Here is an 18,219-nt window from a genome sequence, read left to right on the forward strand (position 1 = left end):
AATTCAAACGAAATGGGACTCACATAATACAGTGTTAAACGTATGTAGACACAATAGTGCTCAAAATCAAAGATTTGAACCCTTTTTTGTTCGATTTCAGAGATTATTACTTGACATATTTAGGCAAGCACTTAGGCAACACCACAAACGGACAACGGCCAAGATTTTAAAAAGGGGTTGGGGCGGGTTAATTAAACGGGTACCGACCAGGTTTATTAAAGGGGTGTTTGGTTTGGGCTTCTGATGAGTGAAGTGGAGTGGGCCAAAGGTTTGGGCCTAATTTGGTCGAGAAATAGCCTTGTATTGGGCTATAAAATAAATATGCAAAATTATTTTAAAATTAATTCATAAAAGAGATTAATAAATAATAAAATATTATTTATGCAGTAAAATAATTTAGAATACTAGTTTAACATTATAAAAAATATAAAAAATGCTTTTTAGCACAAATAATACAATAAAATGTAATTATGCATAGAATATAGGCTATTCTTTACAAAATTATGTAAATAGCCTAAAAATACGAAATATAATTATATAAAACAAAGTAAAATATTATGAGGCATATATATAGATGTAGAATAATAAACTGGATGATTGAGTCATTATAAAAATAATTTAAAGGATAATTTATAAATATTGAATGATTTAAATACAAGAAAAATTGATTTTGAAGTCTTAAAATTATGAAACATTATGGGAAAATATTTGCATAAATCTTGTAAATTAAATAATAATGCAAAATAATATTTTGAAAGTATATATATTATTTGAAAAATATATGAGGGCAAAATTGGGTATCAACAACTGTGCTTTGAACGCGAAGGTCTCCGGATTAGGCATCGTACTAAAATCACCCACAGGTAATGTAGTTAGACACTATCAGAACTACAAAACTGACTAACAATAAGGCCGAGTATGAGACCATGATTACAGGTCTCGAACTAGCCAAAAGCTTGGGGGCGGAGGTCATAGAGGCTAAGTGTGATTCCCTCCTCGTGGTAAACCAAGTTAACGGGACTTTTGAAGTCCGAGAAGACCGAATGCAGAGGTACTTGGATAAACTACAGGTGACTCTACATCGATTTAGGGAATTGACCTTGCAACATGTACCTCGAGAACAGAACAGCGAGGCCGATGCTCTTGCAGACTTAGGTTCATCGGTCGAAGACGAAGAACTCAACTCGAGGACTGTCGTACAACTCATGAGATCGGTAATCGAAGAAGGTCACGCCGAGATAAACTCCACAAGTTTAACCTGGGATTGGAGAAACAAGTACATAGAGTACTTAAAGAACGAGAAGCTTCCATCAGATCCAAAGGAGTCGAGAGCCCTGCGCACAAAGGCAGCACAGTTCACTTTGTCCGAAGATGGAATGCTATTTAGAAAGACATTCGATGGACCGTTGGCAATATGTTTGGGACCGGGAGATACCGACTACATCCTATGGGAAGTTCACGAGGGCACTTGTGGAAATTATTCTGGTGCCGAATCACTGGTCCACAAAGTAATCAGAGCAGGGTACTATTAGACCGATATGGGAAAGGATGCAAGGGAGTTCGTTCGAAAATGCGACAAATGCCAACGGCACGCGCCCATGATTCATCAACCTGGGGAACTACTCCACTCGGTCCTATCCCCATGGCCCTTTATGAAATGGGGAATGGACATCGTTGTCCCTCTCCCGTCTGCCCCAGGTAAAGTTTAATTTATTTTGTTTATGACTGATTATTTCTCTAAATGGGTTGAAGCACAGGCTTTCGAGAAAGTCAGAGAAAAGGAAGTCATAGACTTCATTTGGGACCACATCATATGTCGATTCGGGATGCCCTCCGAAATTGTATGTGATAATGGAAAATAATTCATCAGCAGCAAAGTAACTAAATTTCTCGAGGATCACAATATCAAAATAATCCTATCAACACCTTATCATCCCAGCGGGAATGGACAAGCAGAATCGACCAACAAAACCATCATCAAAAATCTTAAGAAGAGATTGACTGACGCCAAAGGAAATAGAGGGAAATACTACCCGAGGTTCTATGGGCATACCGCACAACATCGAAATCCAGCACTGGAGCAACCGTTCTTGTTAGTTTATGGCGCCGAAGCTCTGATCCCGATCGAGGTCGCAGAACCTAGCATCAGGTTTCGATATGCAACAGAGGAGTCAAATAACGAGATCATGAATACGAGCCTAGAATTGTTGGACGAAAGACGCGAAGCCGCTCTCGTCCGATTGTCCGCTTAAAATTAGTAGATCGAAGGTACTACAATCGAATAGCCAATCTTTGACATTTTAACATCAGGGACTTGGTGGTAAGAAAAGTAACCCTCAACACCCGAAATCCGAATGAAGGGAAACTGGGTCCGAACTGGGAATGATCGTACCAAGTTCTTGAAATCATCAAAAAAAGATCCTACAAGCTTGGCACGATGAATGGCGAACAACTACCGAGCAATTGGAACGTATCGCACCTAAAATGATACTACTGCTAAGGTACGACCCCTTCCATTTTCATTTATATTTTAAACTAATCCTTGCAGGTGTTCGACCAGAAACAACGATGGATTCTTCGACACGAAGCCTGTAGGTTTGAAAGCACGTGTTACACTCTTTTTCCCTTAGACCGGCTTTATCCCAAATGGGTTTTCCGACGAGGTTTTTAATGAGACAACCATTGATCGTACTAACTTAGAACAATTCAATAGTATCTGAGGTTTCTTTACAATCAACCTCGAATACTGGGGGGGCATTTCCCTCGAATGTCAACTTTGATGCGAAGAAATTATTTCATGGAAGCAGGGTCTCGATAGGAAAAATTTGCAAGGGCCAAACAGTAAAACGAATCGTGCCCGCATAGTTTTCTCGAGCCCTGGCACAGAACATATACGCATGTATAATCATTTATAAAGAGAAATATTTTTCTTTGCCGATATCGCATGCCTTAGAAAATGTTTTCTACTTTACAATTTTATACTCTCGATCTATTATTAGAAGTTTTCCTCTGCTAGAAAGCAGTCCTTCACGGATATAGGAGCTTACTCTGTTGTTGCTGGTTTAGTAGAATAAGCGGAAAGAGGTTCATCAGAGCGATAGAGCCGTATGATGGGCAACTATCTCTTGCGGTTCGGAGTAACAGCCATCCGAAAAATAAACAAGATCGAATCATTAAACTCCGAGATCATAAGACCTTTTAGGCAACCCTCGATATTTATAGGCCATGGCCACCCCACTCGGGGACTGACACTCCGGGCAAGCTCGAAGTAAAATGGGAAAATAAGCCCAAGGGGCAAATCCCGAACTAAAAAGGCTACGGCCAAATGAACACGGTTCGGAGACGTCCAAATTCTGTAACAAAACATGCCTTCGAATTCCCTCATAAACTGGTTAAAATGGCTACCCCCGGCAAAATCATAAAATCTAATGAGTACAATATTGTTCGAACTCCCGAACAGTTCCTTATTGCATGCTAAGGCACTACAAGTTTTGCAAATACAAATGATAAAAAAACTTTTTCAAGCCAAAAAGGGGAGAAAGCCATAAACAATCTTTTTACAAAGGCTATATCGGCCTAATACAAAAGCCTAAAGGCTGTTTTTGCTTTGAGTTCGAGAGACCATCCTCGCTCAAATATAAAACTTAAGGGTTACCTTACTTCGAGTTCGAGCAGGCACTCACTCGATCGTAAAGCCTAAGGGCTATACTAGTTCGGTTTCAATCAAATTATCTTAGAATACAACTTCATAATTTTATAAGGCAGAAAGGAAGAAAGTTTTTATATATATATACACGTCAAAAATCATTTACAAAGTCAACATGGCCCGATCAAATTTCTCTACAAAAGACCAAAACAGTCTTAAAAGAAATTCAAAAAACACTAAAGGACTTAGTCTTCTCCGGGAGCAGCATCTTCTCTCTCGAGGCCTTCTCCGCTTTCAGATCCGCTCATACTCCCAAAATTATCATCATCAGGAAAGGCCAACACTCTGGCTTCAGCTTTGAGCTCCTTAGCATTCTCGATCTCGGCGGTAAGATCGAAGCCGCGAGTATGGATCTCCTCGAGAGTCTCCCTTTGAGACTGGCATTTAGCATGCTCGACAACCCAGTTTGCTCGAGCCTAAGCAGCTTCGGCAACCTCCTTTGCTGGAACCTGAGCAGATTCAGCGTCGGACCGGTAGACGGCCACCATTGCATCAGCATTAGTCGTGGTCGTTTCGACCTCCGTTTTGGCCGCTGCAAGTTCTATTTCCAGCCTCTCTCGATCAGAAGTTGCTAAACCTAACCAAGATTGGAAATCCTCTATTTTCTTGGATTGCACCAAGGCCTTCTCTTTCAAGCTTCGGAGTTGGGTCACAGCCGAGGCCAGTTGAGCTCGGGCAGCTTCCTTTTCTGAGGCAAGGCGGTCCATGTTCTTCTTCCATGCCTCGGCCTCCGCTTTCACTGCGTCCACTTCCTCACAAAGCTGCCTGATCACATCGAGCTTTCGCTGGACCTGTGGGACCGATCTGTTAGCCACCACGCCCGAGTAAGTGCTATTAACTTCAAAGATTCTTTCAGATCAGCTTGTTCTTTGTGAGATGCTTCTAGTTCAACCCAAAGTCCTTTTGCTCCCCCTTCTCTCTGCTCACTGAGAAGCTTGAAGGCACCTCTCTCCTCAGTAAGTCCTCAGTTTTCAGCTTCGTACCGGCTTAGCTCCCCTCGGGATCGGAAGAAAGCCTCGTGATGAAGCACAGAAGCCTACAAAAATAGAAAGAAGGAATTATACAAGGGGAGAAAAGTACAAGTATGAAAATTGACAAAGAAAATATGAACTTGTCCGATTCAGGGCCTATTGGGCTTCGTTAAAAAGACAAGGCGCTCCCACCTCGGTCGAGCTCTTCTTCTGAGCCCCCAAGTCACTCAGACCGGTGACGTCTTCTACCCCAACAAAATAACCACGGAAAAGTTCTTCCTCTCCGTGGGCTCCCTCCCCGTGACAAGTCTCCACGGCCTGAGCGTCGCATATCATCAACTCGGAAAATGGAGGAAACGGGGGGGAATCCCCGATCTCTATTGGACCAAGTGGGTCTTTTGGGATGGTGCCTCTGTCTTGGGGAGCCCCAAACCCGGTTTCTGCACCGGCATCCACCGCATATTCAACGGTCTCTTCGCCCCGAGATAAAGCATCTTTGGTTCTTCTCGGCTCGGGGACTTGGGCCGAAGTCTCCTCCTCGACCTCATCAAACCTAGACAGAGCAGTATCAACTCCCACCAATCCCGACGAATCTCGGTTCTAGCTTGCGCATGAGCCACCAGCCTGGAATCATCTTCTTTCTCTTCTTCTTCTTCTTCTACTTCCCTTAGTCTTTGGACTGACTCCATAGTCCGCGGGATTGTGTTCCCCTTGGGTTTACGAGCTGTTCTCTTCTTGGGTTTTTGACCCTCGGAGTTCGAGGCCCTTTTCCTCTTATTCTCCTTTGCCGGTTTCGAGATAGGTGGTGAAACTTATGCATCACCGGGTGGGGGTCTCATAGTCGCATCCTTTCTGAGACCCACAAAAGGATAAAGTAAGTAAACTCATGTTTGAAAAGATGCTTAAATGATAGGAAAATTGGTAAGTCAAGAAAAAGGCTTACCATGAGTACAAGCCTCCCACCGGCCCTTTGACAAATCCACATGTTGACGTCGAAACCAGGCTCCTAACCTAGTTCTCGAGATGGGGAACCGTACCCGGCATCCAAGCAACGGCTGCCTAGAGAAAAACACTGATAAGAAAGGGTAAAGAAGTAAAAACAACAAATAGAAATTAAAGACGGAATTATACTTACACTTCATATTCCATTTCTCAGGAAATCGCATGCTCTCAGCCGGGATTATGTCTGCGGTCTTCACCCGAACGAATCGGCCCCGATCTTTGTCTTCATCTATACTCGAGATGAATGCCTTGGTGGCCCGGTGTTGAAGCTTTATCAGCCCACCTTGATATAGTCGAGGGCTATATAATCTTAGGAGGTGGTCAAGGTTGAAGGGAAGCCCGTCAATTTTGCTCACGAAGAAACGGAGCAGTATCACGATCCTCCAGAAAGAGGGGAGAATTTGGCCGAGGGTCACCTGGTATTGCTTGCATAAGTCTACGATGATCGGATCGAGGGGACCCAGCATGAAAGGATAAGTGTAAACACTCAGGAACCCTTCCACGTAGGTGGTGATCGCTTCTTCTGATGCCGGTATCACAACCTCTTTGTTTCCCCAGTTGCAATCTTTCTTCACCTGGTCGAGGAGGCTTTTGGGTATCGTACATATATATCTTGATATCGGCTCGCATCGACCAGGAACGGATGAGGTTTTCTCGACCTTAAAGTCGGAATCTATGACACACCCCCCGGGAATAAGTTCTTCAGGTCGTGGCTCCACCAATGGTTTCTCACCGGCCGGCCGAGATGAGGAAGCAGCCTTTTTCTGCGGAATAATTTTAGATTTTTTAGCCATTTAGTTTTTGTGGGAAAAGAAGAATGGAGACTGAAGTATTTGGTGTTTTAGGAAGAACAAGCAAAGAAACTCAAAGATTTGAAGATAGGAAGCTTTGAAGAAGGCAAAGAACTATGGAGATTGGAATGCAAAAGATTTGAAAGTAAAGTTTGAAATAATGAAGAAGGGGGCTATTTATCATTTTCACAACGACAGTTCAAAACTGGTAGTGGCCGACCGTCGACTAACGCGTATTAAATACCTAGGAAACTGTACCGACGAGACGTTTCTTTCACGTCTACTGCTTATGTCATGACGATAATGTCATGATCGAAGGCTCAAATCGTTTCTTGTAATTACTCTCCAAACAACGAGGGGACTATCTCTATACGGTCAAAATCGTGCTTACCCGATTTTGTATGGTCAATCTAGACCGGGGTGGCAGACCGAGGTTCAATTCCAAGTTATATTGGATTGTTACATGAATAAATATTGCCTAGCTCGTGATTCAGGGATCGATCGAGATTGAGACCAGCTAAGGTCGAGACCGAGAAGGATATGGATCTAGTGAGATCCAAGGAAGCCTGCTGAGTCGAATAACAAAAAGTCGAGGAATCCGTGATCGGGTGAGGATTGTGGCAGAGATCTCGGCATATATCAAGTCAAGACCGATTGATTAGCCAATCAGAAGACTTCCTTCTGTATTTAGAATTGTACCATATGTAGAACTCCTCTACTATATAAAGGGGGTTTCAATCATTTTGTAAGGGCATTCACGCATAACAAAGCAATATATTACGTTTTCTCTCTTAAGCTCTCTTATTCAGTTGTTCAGTTCTTGCTTTTCAATAATATACTCAGTTGGTTCGAGGGCGACCTAGCTCGAGGGCCAAAGTTGCGTGCTACATTGGTTTACTTCATTTTACAGTTAATTTCTAACTTCAATTCTTATATTTCTCAGTTTGTGCCAAGTGAAATCACATATCCTTAAAATCACTTACAAATTTAATTGTTATCCGATTTTAAGGATAAACAATAGTAATTTTGGATAAAAATCGCTTCAGCTAGCTCGAATACTTTAAAGGCACAGACTTATTCACTTGGTCATTCTACATTTTCTAGCAATAAGTTGAATGAATTTTCAATTTTGCAGTGTGTATATTTTTTCTTCGTTACTCTCTCTCTCTCTCTCTCTCTCTCTCTCGCTCTCTCTTTATTTTTTGATATTAAACTATATAATAAGTGAAACTCTATTTGTACGACGAAGGGTAAATTAGTAAATACAACCTTTAGACTTTCACACGTGTCTCTTTGTATAAACCTTCATGTGTCAAGTTGTTCCCTAGAATGTTCATCTTGGTTCATCAATTTTTGGCTTTCACATGTGTCTCTTTGCATAAACCTTCATGCGACGGCGGCGGGCGGCGGCGGCGGCGACGGGCGGCAGCAGCAGCAAAAGCAGAAACAGAAGCAGAAGAAGAAGAAGAAGAAGAAGAAGAAGAAGAAGAAGAAGAAGAAGAAGAAGAAGAAGAAGAAGAAGAAGAGAACGATGGGTCTGCTCTGGCGGCCCGAACAAAGAAGACCACCGACGTTCCACAGGCAGCTGGATCGATGGTGGTTCATAAGGCTCCGCCTCGAACTGAGGATATATCGGAGAGAGATTCAGGTAGAGTCCCCGATTTGCCGGAGATCAAAGGTGTTTCCCATCGAAGCCGACAGATGGGGGATATGTCAGAAGGGGCTCTTCCTGAATCTTTTCGAACCGAAGAGAATGCCCCAGATGGCTCATTTGGGGCAGTAACAAGCGAAGACTCGCCTACCTTCCTTGCTTTTTCTGTAGGGGCGATTCGGGAAGCCCAAGCTTTGGGGGACCTCGAATTAGGTAGGCCTCATGATGGATAGGATCCTTTTCGTGACCTGTTCATCGGTGTCGAAGACACTGCCGGTACAAGTGACGTATCAGATCCTTTTCACGGGGTGCAGCATGCTTTGAACCAGGTAGGCCTTAAATCATATAGCGTTACCTTCAAGTTTGCTTTCTTTTTCTGACCTTGTTTCTTCTTTCTTTGTAGGCCACGGCAGTTCATCGAGAATCATGTTCTCGGTCCTGAACCGACCTGTGTCGATACGAGGCCGAGCTTCAACGGGTTACGGAGGAGAGGAACTCCATAAAGCTTCTTTTGGGCCAAAGGGGAGAGGAAATAAAAGACCTCCAAACTGAGTTGGCCAGGACTCACCAAGATCAGATCGATCTATCCGAGCAGGTAATAATGTTTTTAAAAGCCTATGGTCTTGATACCGGAACGATGGCTAATCTTTCGGTCTCATAGCTGCAGCAGAAAATCGAGATGATCGGAAAACTCTGTGAAGAAGTCGATGTGATAAGAGCAGAGTCTTTGAAGTGGAAAGAAGGAATGGACCGCTTTGCTGCAGAGAATAAAACTGCTCGAACCCAATTATCATCGGTCGAAAACCAACTTCAAAAAATGAAGAAGAAAAGTTCGGTCCAAACAAGAAGAATATAGGAGCTCGAGGCTCGGTTGACCTCTGTACTTGCCAAGGCCGAATCTGATTCCAAAAAAGCAAAGGCCGATGCGGATGCACTCGTGGCTGCCTATCAGGTCGAAGCTGAAGCTGCCCAGGTCCAAGCAAGAGAGGCAGCCGAGACCGTCGATACTCGAGCACATTGGGTCGCTGAACTTGCTAAGTGCCGATCTCGGAGGGAGATCCTCGAGGAGATCCATGCTCGAGGTTTCGACCTCGCTGAAGAGATAAAAAGGGCCAAAGAACTCGAAGCCGATGCTGAAGGCTTGGTTTCCGATGATGATGATGATGATGATGACAATGATGATGACGATGGGAGTAAGAGCGGATCCGAGAACGGGGGGGAGCCCGATAGAGAAGAGACCGCTCATGGGGATGATCAGGAAGCTTAGTCCTTAATATTTACGTTGTAATCAATCATGTAAACAATTTTGTATATAAAAATATCTCCTTCTATACCGACTTGCTTCTGTTTTGTTTCCTATATTGTGAAGACCTTATTCACGCCTTATGAATATTTTCACAAGGATTTAAATAACTTAATCAAATTTGGACTCCGTAGCCTTTATAACCGAGCGAGCGCTTATTCAAACTTGAAAAAGGTAGCCCGTATGCTTAGTGGTCGAGTTGAGTGATTGTCTGAACATAGGCTTACTCAAACTTGAAGTGATGTAGCCCTTAGGATTATTAGTTGAGTCAGTGATTCGAGCTTGAAGAAATATAGCCCGTTGGCATAATGGTCGAGTGAGTGCTTGCTCGAACTTGAAATAAAAGTAGCCCGTAGGCTTAGTAGTCAAGTGAATGATTCGAACTCGAAGTAATGTAGCCCGTAGGCGTAATGGTCGAGTGAGTGCTTGCTCGAACTCGAAATAAAAGTAGCCTGTAGGCTTAGTAGTCGAGTGAATGATTCGAACTCGAAGTAATGTAGCCCATAGTCATAATGGTCGAGTGAGTGCTTGCTCGAACTTGAAATAAAAGTAGCCCGTAGGCTTAGTAGTCGAGTGAATGATTCGAACTCGAAGTAATGTAGCCCATAGGCATAATGGTCGAGTGAGTTCTTGCTCGAACTCGAAATAAAAGTAGCCCGTAGGCTTAGTAGTCGAGTGAATGATTTGAACTCGAAATAATGTAGCCCGTAGGCGTAATGGTTGAGTGAGTGCTTGCTCGAACTCAAAATAAAAGTATCCCGTAGGCTTAATAGTCAAATGAATAATTCAAACTCGAAATAACGTAGCCCATAGGCGTAATGGTCGAGTGAGTGCTTTCTCGAACTCGAAATAAAAGTAACTCATAGGCTTAGTAGTCGAGTGAATGATTTGAACTCAAAATAATGTACCCCATAGGCATAATGGTTGAGCGAGTGCTTGCTCGAACTCGAAAAAGTAGCACGTAGGCTTAGTAGTCGAGTGAATGATTCGAACTCGAAATCGGAGATTTATCTTAATTCTGTTTGCATAATAAATCTCAAAATAGAGGAATTTTTCCTGGATATAAGATATCAGAGAACTTTCTTTGCAAGTCATTATACATGCATTCATGTTTTGCATCAGGGCTCAGGACAACTACATGAGCATGGTTCGTTTTGACCATTTGGCTCTTACAACTGTTCCTATTAGAACCCCGTTGTTGCGAAATAACTTTCTTGCATCAGAACTTGATATATTTGAGGGCTAATGTCCCCCCAGTATTTGAGGTTGATTGTAAAGAGGCCTTGGATACTGTCGTATTGTTTCCAAGTACGGCACTATCATTGGTTGCCTCGTTAAAAACCTTGCCGAAAAACCCATTTGGGATAAAAATCGGTCTAAGGAAAAAAGAGTGCAATGCGTGCTTTCAGATCTAAGGCTTCGTATGAAGGATCCATCTTAGCTCCTGATCGGACTTCTGCAGGGGTTAGTTTTGAAATGTAAATGAATATGGGAGGGTCGTACCTTAGCAGTAGTATCGTTTTAGATGCGACACATTCCAATTGTTTGATAGTTGCTTGCTATTTATAATGCCGAGCTTGTATGATCCCTTTCCGACGTTTTCGAAGACTTGATATGGTCTTTCCCTGTTCGGTCCTAGTTTTTCTTCGTTTGGATTTCGGGTATTGAGGGTGACTTTCCTTAGCACTAAGTCCCCGGGCTTAAAATGGCAGAGCTTGGTTCCTCGATTATAGTATCTTTTGATTCATTTCTTTTGGGCGGCCAATTGGACGAGAGCAGCTTCTCGTTTTTCGTCCGATAATTCGAGGCTAGTGTTCATAGCCTCGTTATTTGATTTTTCTGTTGTATATCAAAATCTGGCACTGGGTTCGCCGACTTCGACTGGTATCAGGGCTTCGGAGACATATACTAAGGAGAACAGGGTTACCCTCGTACTAGATTTTGATGTTGTTCAATATGCCCAAAGGACTTCGGGTAGGATTTCTCTCCATTTTCCTTTAGCGTCGTTCAGCCTCTTCTTTAGGTTTTGAATGATAGTTTTATTCGTTGATTCAGCCTGTCCATTCCCACTGGGGTGATACGGTGTTGATAATATCCTTCTTATTTTGTGGTCTTCGAAGAATTTCGTCACTTTGCTGCCGACAAATTGTTTCCCATTGTCACACACTATTTCGGCGGGTATCCCAAATCGACATACGATATGATCCCAGATAAAGTCTATAACCTCTTTCTCTCTTACTTTCTCGAACGCCTGTGCTTCAACCCATTTAGAGAAATAGTCAATCATAAAAAAATAAATTTAGCTTTACCTAGGGTCGATGGTAGAGGGCCGACGATATCCATTCCCTATTTCATGAATGGCCATGGGGATAGGACTGAATAAAGTTGCTCTCCGGGTTGATGGATCATTGGTGCAAACCTTTGACATTTGTCACATTTTCGAACAAACTTCTTTGCGTCTTTGCCCATATCGATCCAATAATACCCTGCCCTGATTATTTTCCGGACTAATGAATCGGCACCGGAGTGATTCCCACAAGTGCCCTCGTACACCTCACGTAGGATGTAATCGGTATCTCCTGGGCCTAAGCATAATGTCAATGTTCCATCGAATGTCCTTCGGTATAGCGTTCCATCTGAAGCTAACGTGAATCGAGTAGCTTTGGTTCGTAAGGCCCTTGAATCTTTAGGGTCCGATGGGAGCTTTCCATTCTTTAAGTATTCAATATACTTATTTCTCCAATCCCAGGTTAAGCTCGTAAAATTTATCTCGGCATGACCTTCTTCGATCACGGATCTCGAGAGTTGAACTACAGTCCCCGAGCTCAACTCACCTTCCTCGACCGATGATCGCAAGTTCGCAAGTGCATCAGCCTCACTGTTTTGCTCTCGTGGAACGTGTTGTAAAGTCCATTGTTTGAAATGGTGCAAAGTGACATGTAGTTTGTCCAATTACCTTTGAATTCTATCTTCTCGAACTTCGAAGGTTTTGTTTACTTAATTTACCACCAGCAAAGAGTCACACTTGGCTTTAATGACTTCTGCTCCTATGTTTTTAGCTATCTCGAGACCTGCAATCATGGCCTCATACTCGGCCTCATTGTTAGTCAACCTGGTAGTTTTGATAGATTTCCTAATAGTGTTACCCGTGGGTGGCTTTAAAACTATGCCTAGCCCGGACCCCTTCACTTCGAAGCCCCGTCCGTAAAAAGGGTCCATACCCCCGATGACATACCCGATTTCAACACGAGGGTTGGCGTGAAATCGGCCACGAAGTCTGCTAAAATTTGAGACTTGATGGTCGTACGGGGTTGATATTCGATATTGTACCCACTGAGTTTGACGGCTCATTTGGCCAATCGGCCTGATAATTCGGGCTTGTGCAAAATATTACGAAGCGGGTAAGTGGTTAATACATATATGGAGTGACATTGAAAGTACGGTCTTGACTTTCTAGAGGCGCTTATCAATGCAAGTGCCAATTTTTCTAGGTGCGGATATCTAGTTTCTGCTTCTCCTAAGGTCCAACTTATATAATAAACGGGAAATTGCGTACCTTGCTCTTCTCGAACTAGGACACCTCTTACTGCGATTTCCGATACTGCCAAATACAAGCAAAGTTTTTCGTCTGGTTTTGGAGTATGAAGTAGTGGTAGGATCGATAGATATCGTTTTAGTTCCTCTAATGCATGTTGGCATTCCGGGGTCCAAGCGAAATCTTTCTTCTTTTTGAGTAGAGAGAAAAATTTGTGACTTCGATCTGATGATCTCGAAATGAATCGGCCTAAGGCTGCAATCCGTCACGTTAGCCTCTGTACAACTTTCACACAGTCCACGATGGTGATGTCTTCGATGGCCTTGATTTTATCGGGGTTAATCTCGATTCCCCGATTTGACACCATAAAGCCGAGGAACTTTCCCTAACCGACCCTGAAAGCACATTTTTCGGGGTTGAGCTTCATGTTGTAATTCCTCAAAATCTCGAATGTTTCCTGTAAATGGGTCAAATGGTCCTCTACGCGTAGGGACTTAACCAGCATGTCATCAATATATACTTTCATTGATTTACCTATTTGTTCTTTGAACATTTTATTTACTAGGAACAATATTTCCATATTTGGTAACAAATGAAGTCTTTTCCTGGTTCTCCAGGTTCATATGGATTTGATTATACCCGGAATAGGCATCAAGAAAAGTGAGGATCTCGTGGCCGGCCATGACATCGATCATGCAATCGATGTTGGCCGATGCATCGTTATGTCCGGTGGGATCCCTGTTATATCTAAATGGGACCAGGAAAAGCAATCAATGTTATCGATAAGAAATTGAATAAGTTTCTTCCTGAATTCGGGGCTCAACCACGTTCCTAGTTATACCTTCCGTTCAGGCCAGTGCTCGATTAGTGTGACTTGCTCCAGTTCCTCAATCGTTGATTTGGTGGCGTCGGAGTCATCGGGAATCACGAAGGATCAAGGGATCCTCTGATCATCATCTTCTTCGATCTTCTGGTTATCTGGTTGGGTCAAAACCGATGTCTGTGATTGCTATTTGGTATCTTGTTCCCCTTCTGAGCCCGATCCCTTTACTGGCGAAGGCGAGGATATTGGTTTCGCTTCCTTGACGGTGAACATTTCTCTTGTGGCTGGTTGTTCTCCGTACATTGTTTTGACTCCTCTCGATGTTGGGAATTTAAGGACCTGGTGTAGGGTCGAAGGTACAGCTCTCATCTTGTGGATCCATGGCCTTCCGAAAAGGGCGTTGTATCTCATGTCGCCTTCGATCACGTGGAACTTCATTTCCTGGATGGTTCCGGCCACGTTTATTGGTAGAATTATCTCGCCTTTGGTGGTTTCACATGCCATATTGAATTCATTTAGAGGCAGAGTTGCGGGTATGATCTGGTCCTACAGGCCGAGCTATTCTACGACCTTCAATCTGATGATGTTGGACGAGCTACCTGGATCAAGAAACACATGCTTAACTTTAGTTTTATTCATGAGTACGGATATTACCAGTGCATCATTATGAGGTTGTATGACTCTTTTTGCATCTTCATCATTGAAGGACAAAGTTCCTATGGGTGTGTAATCTTGAGTTCGAGATCATTTTTCTCTCACAATCGATGTCTTAGTGCATTTAAGCACCGGTCCCTGAGGGGTATCAGCGTCGTCGATGATCATATGAATGACGTGTTGTGGTTCTTCGTGTTCGTTTTGCTTGCCGAAATACCTAATTTTAAAATGGTTATTCGCCCTATTGCTTAAAAATTCTCGAAGGTGCCCTTTGTTGAATAACCGGGCTACTTCCTCTCTTAGTTGCCTGCAATCTTCCGTTCTGTGGCCATGGGTGCCATGATATTCGCACATTTGATAGGGATTCCTCTGGGAAGGATCGGTCTGCATGGGTCGAGGCCATTTAGTATCTTTGATGCGTTCGATAGTCGACACGATGGCAGATGCATCAATGCTGAAGTTATATTCTGATAACCGAGGCGCTTCCTTAGATCCGGTAGGCCTATCGAACCTACTTATGTTCATCAGCCCCCGGGACCCTTAACCTCGATCACTTCTTTTGTTATTTTGCTCGGGGTTATGTCTCGATTCACTGACTCTGCGGTTTTCGTTGTACGGTCGGTATCGGTCCCCGATCGGACCTTGTTCTCGATTAATATCCCTTCTAACAGCGGGTTCATACCCCAATTGATCATCTTCGACCCTAATTTTTGATTGGTACAGATTGTGATCGTCGGCCCACGTGATGGCTTGGTATTCGATCAGGTTATGCTTTAACTGTCGTGAAGCAGTCGAACTTTATTCGTTCAAATCTTGAGTGAAAGCCTGAACAGCCCGATCGTCTGTGACTGCTGGCAGATCCATTCGTTCCATTTGAAAACGAGATACGAACTCCCTCAGCATCTCGTTATCCTTTTGTCTTACCTTGAAGAGGTCTGATTTCCTTGTTGCGACTTTTATGGCGCCGGCATGTGCTTTCACAAAAGAATCTGCTAACATGGCGAACGAGTCGATGGAATTTAGTGGTAGGTTGTGATACCAAATCATTGCTCCCTTCGAGAGGGTCTCTCCAAATTTTTTTAACAACACGGATTTGATTTCATCGTTTTCTAAATCATTGCCCTTGATGGCACATATGTAAGAGGTGACGTGCTCGTTGGGATCAGTCGTTCCGTTATATTTGGGAATTTCGGGCATACGGAATTTTTTGGGGATTGGTTTTGGGGCTGCACTCGAGGGAAAAGGTTTTTGCACGAATTGTTTTGAATCCAACCCTTTTATCATTGGTGGAGCTCCCGGGATCTGATCGACCCTAGAGTTATATGTTTCTACTTTTTTATCGTTGGCTTCGACTCGCTTTGTGAGTTCCTCGAGCAATTTTGCAATTTCGGGAGTAGTCCCCGATTCTTGCTCATTTGAATTCACTATGGCTAGCTCCGTTCTGTGGGTAATTTCTCGAGGTGGATTGGGCTCCGGCCTGCTTTGTAGCTGGGTTTGGCTCTGTAACTCAGCTATTGCTGCCTGTTGAGCTTGAAACATTTCGAAAATCATACGCAAGCTGACGCCGTTTTCCTCGATGTTATGGGTATCTCGAGCTGCAGACCGAGTGCCACCATGAATGCTATTTTCGGGTCCAGAATGTAGGTTCGCCTCAATGGCCACATGCGAATTGATATCTATCGGTGCTCTAATTCGAGCTCCAATGGCGTTGACAAGTGGTCTTTCGGTACTGGGTGTCAAGTTATTGTTCTCATCTTGAAGACCGACTTCGTTGTCGATTGGTGTGGCCATTTGACTGGTAGCTAGTCGTTGCTAATCCGAAATTCAAGATATTTTCGAAAACAAGCGCGAAACAATCTACAAGTATATTTTTGCAGATTCGTATCAAATAACCACTGTTATTCTTAGCCCCACGGTGGCGCCAAACTGTTTACCCGAAAAACGGATAGAGTTGAATTTGTTCGTAGTTCTAATGATATGTGGTTTAACTTAATACAAATCGTAAGGATAAATAGAAATATCAAGTATAGATTGCGAAGAATACAAAATAGACAAGGTTGTAAAGAAGATAAAATTTTTGAACTAAACAAGTGGAACCAGATTAAGAAGCTTGAAAGAAAGACTTTTCACTATAGAAGAATATGATGTTTGAATTACAATGTTAGCAAAAATTTGCCCTCTACAGAAATGATAATCATCCCCTTTATAGTAGAGGGATCTTACTTTAGATATAATTAAAAATACGTAGTGGGAGACCCATGATAAATTAGTTTTTCCAAAATTCCTGCCAAGATTCTCTCCTCTAGTGGGATTGTAACGGCTCTTGTCTATAAGCCCGATATTGATTCGAGTTTTCGGTCTTGACTCGAGCTCTCGATCTTGACTTGAGCTCGAGTCTGATTCGGACCCTTGAACCGATTCGGGGTCAATGTTGGTCGGTCCCTGGATCATAAACTCGACAACTTTACTTTGCATCATAGTTCAATTTGGGTTCGAGCTTGATTATAATATCGAGCTCGATATTGATCGGCCCCTCGGACTCGAAACTTGTTTGTACCATCTTCGGAACCAATCTCGAAGTCTTACTTTGATCGATTATGTTTCGAACTCGATCAATCATACAAAGACCGGAATCTATTTCGACCGTATACAGCTCTCCTGTTGGAACATCTATAATCTCTGCTAATGTTTGCAGCTATATTTTCTGATACATTTCTTCGCTCTCCTATTTGAGCAGCTATTATCTCTGCTAATGTGATATATTTATTGCTTCTGCTTAATTTTGTTTAACTACTTGCTTGATTAGTGGAGAAGAAACTTCGTTCTTTTTGAAGTTGATGTTTGAGCAGTTATATTTTCTCTGCTAATGTGATACATTTCGCTCTCCTATTTGAGCAGCTGTTATCTCTGCTAATGTAATTTTGTTTAGTTACTTGCTTGATTAGTGGAGAAGAAATGACATTCTTTTTGGGTTAAAGTTGATGTTTGAGCAACTATTATCTCTGCTAATGTGATACATTTCTCTTCCCCTGTTTGAGCAGCTATTTTCTCTCTGAATTGGATACATTTTGCTTCTCCTCTTTGATTGTGTGAATCAGTTTGAAAAGTTTCAGCTGGAAGAAGCTTATACTGCAGCTAGCTTTTGAGTTTGCAACGTGTACATACATCTTGTGATGACCACCATGCTCGTGGAACAAGGGCTGCTCAAATTATAACTTTCCACTTTTTTCATTTATTGTCATCTAACATTATCTTTTTCCCTTCTAGAAACTGTAGAATATATAAGACCGTGCACTCAACTTTTTATCCTAACGTTCTATTTTGTGCATTTATATATTTTATTGCGAACATGCCATGTAAGCAGAGGCGGATTCAGTATTCAAATTCTATGGGTTCAACTTTTAAGGTTTTTAGCACTGAACTTATTATATTTTAAAGTTATGGGTTCATATCTACTATTTTTTCAATTTTAATGAGTTTTCACATATAAAGTTTTACTCCGCATCGAAAATTATGGGTTCAATTGAACCCGTCGGTAGAACACTACATCCGCCCCTACATGTAAGAGTCTTGTATCGATGCATTGGTGGCTGAAGCAATGTGATGACGAGTTGAATCTTTTGTGGCTTGAATTTATGTTTTGATATTACTGTGATGAAATTAACTTTTATGTATTACCGTAAGCACTTGCATGTCATGTACGGCGGTACCGCGGTAGCAAATTCTAAGCATATGCCCGTGCATTGCACGGGTACACACCCTCTAGTTTATATAATAAGCACT

Source organism: Nicotiana tabacum, chromosome 10, assembly GCF_000715075.1.
Source record: "Nicotiana tabacum cultivar K326 chromosome 10, ASM71507v2, whole genome shotgun sequence".
Classification (NCBI taxonomy): domain Eukaryota; kingdom Viridiplantae; phylum Streptophyta; class Magnoliopsida; order Solanales; family Solanaceae; genus Nicotiana; species Nicotiana tabacum.